Genomic DNA, 6,033 nt, shown 5'->3' with positions numbered 1-6,033 from the left:
ATTCAGTATTGTTGTAATTGTCATTATTACCAATACTCCTTAGCCGGCCCACAAGGATAGGAATGCTCTACCGTATCAAAATCTTCGGCCAACTCAATAAAAATAGCAGCACAACATTGCTTAGAATCAAGGGCAATGGTGACATCATTGAGGACCTTTAAGGTTGCAGTGACACATCCATAACCTGAGCGGAAACCAGTTTGCATACCAGAGATAATACTATAGTCATCAAGAAAGCCAATCAGTTGATCTTTGACAACACTTTTGATAAACAGGGCAAAATAGAAATAGGCATATAACAGTTAGGATCAGTATGATCTCCCCCTTTAAATAAAGGACAAACCGTGGCTGCCTTCCAAGCAATGGGAACCTCCCCAGAGAGGAGAGACAGGTTAAAAAGGTCAGAGACAGGCTTGGCGATGATAGGGGCAGCAACCTTAAAGAAGTAAGGGTCTAAACCATCTGACCCAGATGTTTTTGAGGGTCAAGTTTAAGGAGCTCCTCTGGCACCTCGGACTCAGTGACTGCCTGCAGGGAGAAACTTTGTAGTGGGGTAGGGGAAAAAGAGGGAGAAGCATCTGGGATAGTCGCATTAGAAGGGGTGGGAAATTAGGAAATTTTGGATGGGCAAGGAGGCATGGCTGAGTCAAATAGCAATCCTGAGTTAATTAAGAGGTGATTAAAGAGCTCAGCCATGTGCTTCTTGTCAGTAACAACCACATCATCAACATTAAGAGACATGGGCAGCTGTGAGGAGGAGGGTTTATCTCCAGGTCTTTAACTGTTTTCCAGAACTTCTTGGGGTTAGACCCACAGAGAGAGAACTGCTCCTTAAAGTAATTAACTTTGGCCTTCCGGATAGCCTGAGTGCACTTATTTCTCATTTGCCTAAACGAGAGCCAGTCAGTCTGAGTATGTGTGTGCCGAGCCTTTCGAAAAATGTAATTCTTGCGGTGGAGTAACTCTACAAGTTCACGATCAAACCAGGGGCTGAACCTGTTTTTAATTCAAATTTTCTTTATGTGGGCGTGTTTGTTAACAATACCACTGAAAATATCAAAAAAGAAGGTTCAAGTGTATTTGACAGAGGGGATCAAGCTGATTCTATATACCATTTTACAGAGGCCAGTTTATGACTGAAGGCTTTCTTATTAAAGTTTTCTAGCATGCATCTATGACAAATCAGGACAGGTTGTTCCACTGAGTAGCCATTACGAACACAGTGTCATGTTTGTCATTTATTATCATGTCTTGTCCCTGTGCTCCCCATTCTATTCGTTTCCCTCTGCTGGTCTTATTTGGTTCTTTCCCTCTCTCTCCCCCTCCCTCTCTCACTCTCTCGCTCTCTCTTCTCTCTATCGTTCCGTTCCTGCTCCCAGCTGTTCCTATTCCCCTAATCATCATTTAGTCTTCCCACACCTGTTCCCGATCCTTTCCCCTGATTAGAGTCCCTATTTATTCCTTTGTGTTCCGTTCCTGTCCCGTCGGTTCCTTGTTTAGTATTCACCATGCTGTGATTGCGTTTCGCCCTGTCCTGTCGTGTTTTTGCTGTGATTGTGTATCGCCCTGTCCTGTCGTGTTTTTTGCCTTCATCAGATGCTGCGTGTGAGCAGGTGTCTCTGTCAACTACGGCCTGCGCCTACCCGAGTCTGTGGCCGCTTCTCCAGTTATTCCCCTCTACAGACTAGAGGATTTCTGTTATTCCCTGTTTGGACTTAAATAAACTCTGTTTCTGTTAAGTCGCTTTTGGGTCCTCTATCACCCGCATGACAGAAGGAACCGACCAAGGAATGGACCCAGCGACTTCAGACGCTCGTTACACTGCCGTCAAGATCCAAGGAGCTATGCTCGGCAGACACGAGCAGGAATTGTCTGCTGCTCGCCATGCCGTGGAGAACCTGGCCGCTCAGGTTTCCGACCTCTCTGGACAGTTCCAGAGTCTACGTCTCGTGCCACCTGTTACTTCCTGGCCTGCCGAGCCTCCAGAACCTAGGGTTAATAACCCACCTTGCTACTCCGGGCAGCCCACTGAGTGCCGCTCCTTTCTCACGCAGTGTGAGATTGTGTTCTCTCTCCAACCCAACACATACTCTAGAGAGAGAGCTCGGGTTGCTTACGTCATTTCACTCCTTACTGGCCGGGCTCGAGAATGGGGCACAGCTATCTGGGAGGCAAGGGCTGATTGCTCTAACAAGTTCCAGAACTTTAAAGAGGAGATGATTCGGGTTTTTGACCGTTCAGTTTTTTGGTAGGGAGGCTTCTAGGGCCCTGGCTTCATTATGCCAAGGTGAACGGTCCATAACGGATTATTCTATTGAGTTTCGCACTCTTGCTGCCTCTAGTGAGTGGAACGAGCCGGCGCTGCTCGCTCGTTTTCTGGAGGGACTCCACGCAGTGGTTAAGGATGAGATTCTCTCCCGGGAGGTTCCTTCAGATGTGGACTCTTTGATTGCTCTCGCCATCCGCATAGAACGACGGGTAGATCTTCGTCACCGGGCTCGTGGAAGAGAGCTCGCATCAACGGTGTTTCCTGCTCCGCATCACAACCATCTCCCTCCTCTGGCTTTGAGACTGAGCCCATGCAGCTGGGAGGGATTCGCATCTCGACTAAGGAGAGGGAACGGAGGATCACCAACCGCCTGTGCCTCTATTGCGGAGTTGCTGGACATTTTGTTAATTCATGTCCAGTAAGAGGCCAGAGCCCATCAGTAAGCGGAGGGCTACTGGTGAGCGCTACTACTCAGGTCTCTTCATCTAGATCTTGTACTATGCTGGACCGGTTCGGGTGCTACATGCAGTGCCTTGATTGACTCTGGGGCTGAGGGTTGTTTCATGGACGAAGCATGGGTTCGGAAACATAACATTCCTTTCAGACCGTTAGACAAGCCTACGCCCATGTTTGCCTTAGATGGTAGTCATCTTCCCAGTATCAAATTTGAGACACTACCTTTAACTCTCACAGTATCTGGTAACCACAGTGAGACTATTTCTTTTTGATTTTCCGTTCACCGTTTACACCTGTTGTTTTGGGTCATCCCTGGCTAGTATGTCATAATCCTTCTATTAATTGGTCTAGTAATTCTATCCTATCCTGGAACGTTTCTTGTCATGTGAAGTGTTTAATGTCTGCCATCCCTCCCGCCCTACTTCTCAGGAGGAATCTGGCATTTGATGCCGGAGGAATCATGATCTGCACGGTCTTCAGTCGGTCCCGAGCCAGGTCGTATGATTGTAGTATTGATCTCCTTCCGGGGACCACTCCTCCTCGAGGTGACTATACTCTCTGTCGGCTCCCGAACGTAAGGCTCTCGAGGATTATTTGTCTGTGTCTCTTGACGCGGTACCATAGTGCCTTCTTCTTCTCCGGCCGGGGCGGGGTTCTTTTTGTTAAGAAGAAGGACGGTACTCTGCGCCCTGCGTGGATTATCGAGGCTGAATGACATAACGGTTAAGAATCGTTATCCGCTTCCCCTTATGTCATCAGCCTTCGAGATTCTGCAGGGAGCCAGGTGCTTTACTAAGTTGGATCTTCGTAACGCTCCATCTCGATCAGAGAGGGGGACAGTGGAAAACGGCAACAGTAGTACCGGGTTCTGCCGTTCGGTCTCGCCAATGCATTTTTCAGGCATTAGTTAATGATGTTCTGAGAGACATGCTGAACATCTTTGTTTTTGTCTATCTTGACGATATCCTGATTTTTTCTCCGTCACTCGAGATTCATGTTCAGCACGTTCGACGTGTTCTACAGCGCCTTTTAGAGAATTGTCTCTACGTAAAGGCTGAGAAGTGCTCTTTTCATGTCTCCTCCGTTACTTTTCTCGGTTCCGTTATTTCCGCTGAAGGCATTCAGATGGATTCCGCTAAGGTCCAAGCTGTCAGTGATTGGCCCGTTCAGGTCACGTGTCGAGTTGCAGCGCTTTTTAGGTTTCGCTAATTTCTATCAGATATCAAGTTGCTGCACTGCTCTTAGTCAAGAGTGTTTTAAGGGTCCGGTTCCGCCCAGGGAGCTTTTGATCTTCTAAAAGAACGTTTACATCCTCATATCCAGATATCAGAGGTAGGCATCCCAGTAGGTCTGGGGTTCATCCTTGGCTTATTTTTCTCATCGCCTGTACATCTGAGCGCAACTATGATGTGGGTAACCGTGAACTGCTCGCCATCCGCTTAGCCCTAGGCGAATGGCGACAGTGGTTGGAGGGGCGATTCCTTTTGTCGTTTGGACAGACCATAAGAACCTTAGTACATCCGTTCTGCCAAACGACTTAATGCCCGTCAAGCTCGTTGGGCGTTGTTTTTCGCTCGGTTTGTGATTTCTTACATGAACACCAAGCCTGATGCCATCCCGAGTTCTTCTGTGGCTTCTATCCCGAGGGGATTCTTCCTTATGGGCGTGTTGTCGGGTTAACAGTCTGGGTGAAAGACAGGTTAAGCAAGCACTCACGCACACTGGGCCGCGCGCTGTCCTAGTAACCTCCTTTTCGTTCCTGTTTCCACTCGTCTGGCTGTTCTTCAGTGGGCTCACTCTGCCAAGTTAGCTGGTCATCCCGGTGTTCGAGGCACTCTTGCGTCTATTCGCCAGCGCTTTTGGTGGCCGACTCAGGAGCGTGACACGCGCCGTAGTGGCTGCTTGTTCGGACTGCGCGCAGACTAAGTCGGGTAACTCTCCTCCTGCCGGTCGTCTCAGACCGCTCCCCATTCCTTCTCGACCATGGTCTCACATCGCCTTAGGCTTCACTACCGGTCTGCCTTTGTCTGCGGGGAAGACTGTGATGCAGGATTAAGAGTCAAGGTATCCAGAGAGTGTGGCTTTCCATCAACCTTCCTCTTAACAGTACTCCGGTGGGTTCCGGGTCCTGTCGCTGTGCGACATCTTCGCATCCTGTCTTCCATGTCTCCTGTGTTATCCAGAGAGCGCACCTCAAGGTACATAAGATCATGGACATGCGTTCTCGGGGACGGGGTCTCCAATACTTAGTGGATTGGGAGGGTTACGGTCCTGAGGAGAGGAGTTGGGTTCCGTCTCGGGACGTGCTGGACCGTTCACTCATCGATGATTTCCTCCGTTGCCGCCAGATTCCTCCTCATGCGCCAGGAGGCGCTCGGTGAACTGTCATGTTTGTCATTTATTATCATGTCTTGTCCCTGTGCTCCCCATTCTATTCGTTTCCCTCTGCTGGTCTTATTTGGTTCTTTCCCTCTCTCTCCCCTCCCTCTCTCACTCTCTCGCTCTCTCTTCTCTCTATCGTTCCGTTCCTGCTCCCAGCTGTTCCTATTCCCCTAATCATCATTTAGTCTTCCCACACCTGTTCCCGATCCTTTCCCCTGATTAGAGTCCCTATTTATTCCTTTGTGTTCCGTTCCTGTCCCGTCATTCACCATGCTGTGATTGGTCCTGTCGTGTTTTTGCTGTGATTGTGTATCGCCCTGTCCTGTCGTGTTTTTTGCCTTCATCAGATGCTGCGTGTGAGCAGGTGTCTCTGTCAACTACGGCCTGCGCCTACCCGATAGTCTGTGGCCGCTTCTCCAGTTATTCCCCTCTACAGACTAGAGGATTTCTGTTATTCCCTGTTTGGACTTAAATAAACTCTGTTTCTGTTAAGTCGCTTTTGGGTCCTCTATCACCCGCATGACACACAGGCTGTAAAACAGTGATCATTACAGAAAACACCAGACTGATCATCAATTTGTGAGGATACATCGAGGTATCCTTTTCTGTGTGTTTGCATACATTGGTAATAATCTCAGAAAGATTTAGGGAGTCCCATTGCTTTAGGACTTGGTCAGGTGGTTTAAGCATGCCCCAGTTTAGGTCACCAGGACAAATTCATCAGGAGAGAGCAACAGGTAGGGTACAGGCCGCTTCTGATGGAGGACGATAGCACCCAGCAACAGTCAACAAAGAGCTATTTGAAAGTGTAACGCTTAAAACAGACAGCAAATCAAATTGTTTGGGGACAGACTTGGTGGAGACAACTGAGCACTGAAGGTGATCCTTGGTAAAGACCCCCCCCCCCCCCTCCTTTGGAAGATCTG

This window comes from Oncorhynchus gorbuscha, linkage group LG07, assembly GCF_021184085.1.
Source record: "Oncorhynchus gorbuscha isolate QuinsamMale2020 ecotype Even-year linkage group LG07, OgorEven_v1.0, whole genome shotgun sequence".
In the NCBI taxonomy this organism is placed as follows: Eukaryota; Metazoa; Chordata; class Actinopteri; order Salmoniformes; family Salmonidae; genus Oncorhynchus; species Oncorhynchus gorbuscha.
The sequence above is the reverse complement of the archived record's forward strand: the minus strand, read 5'-3'. Positions refer to the sequence as shown.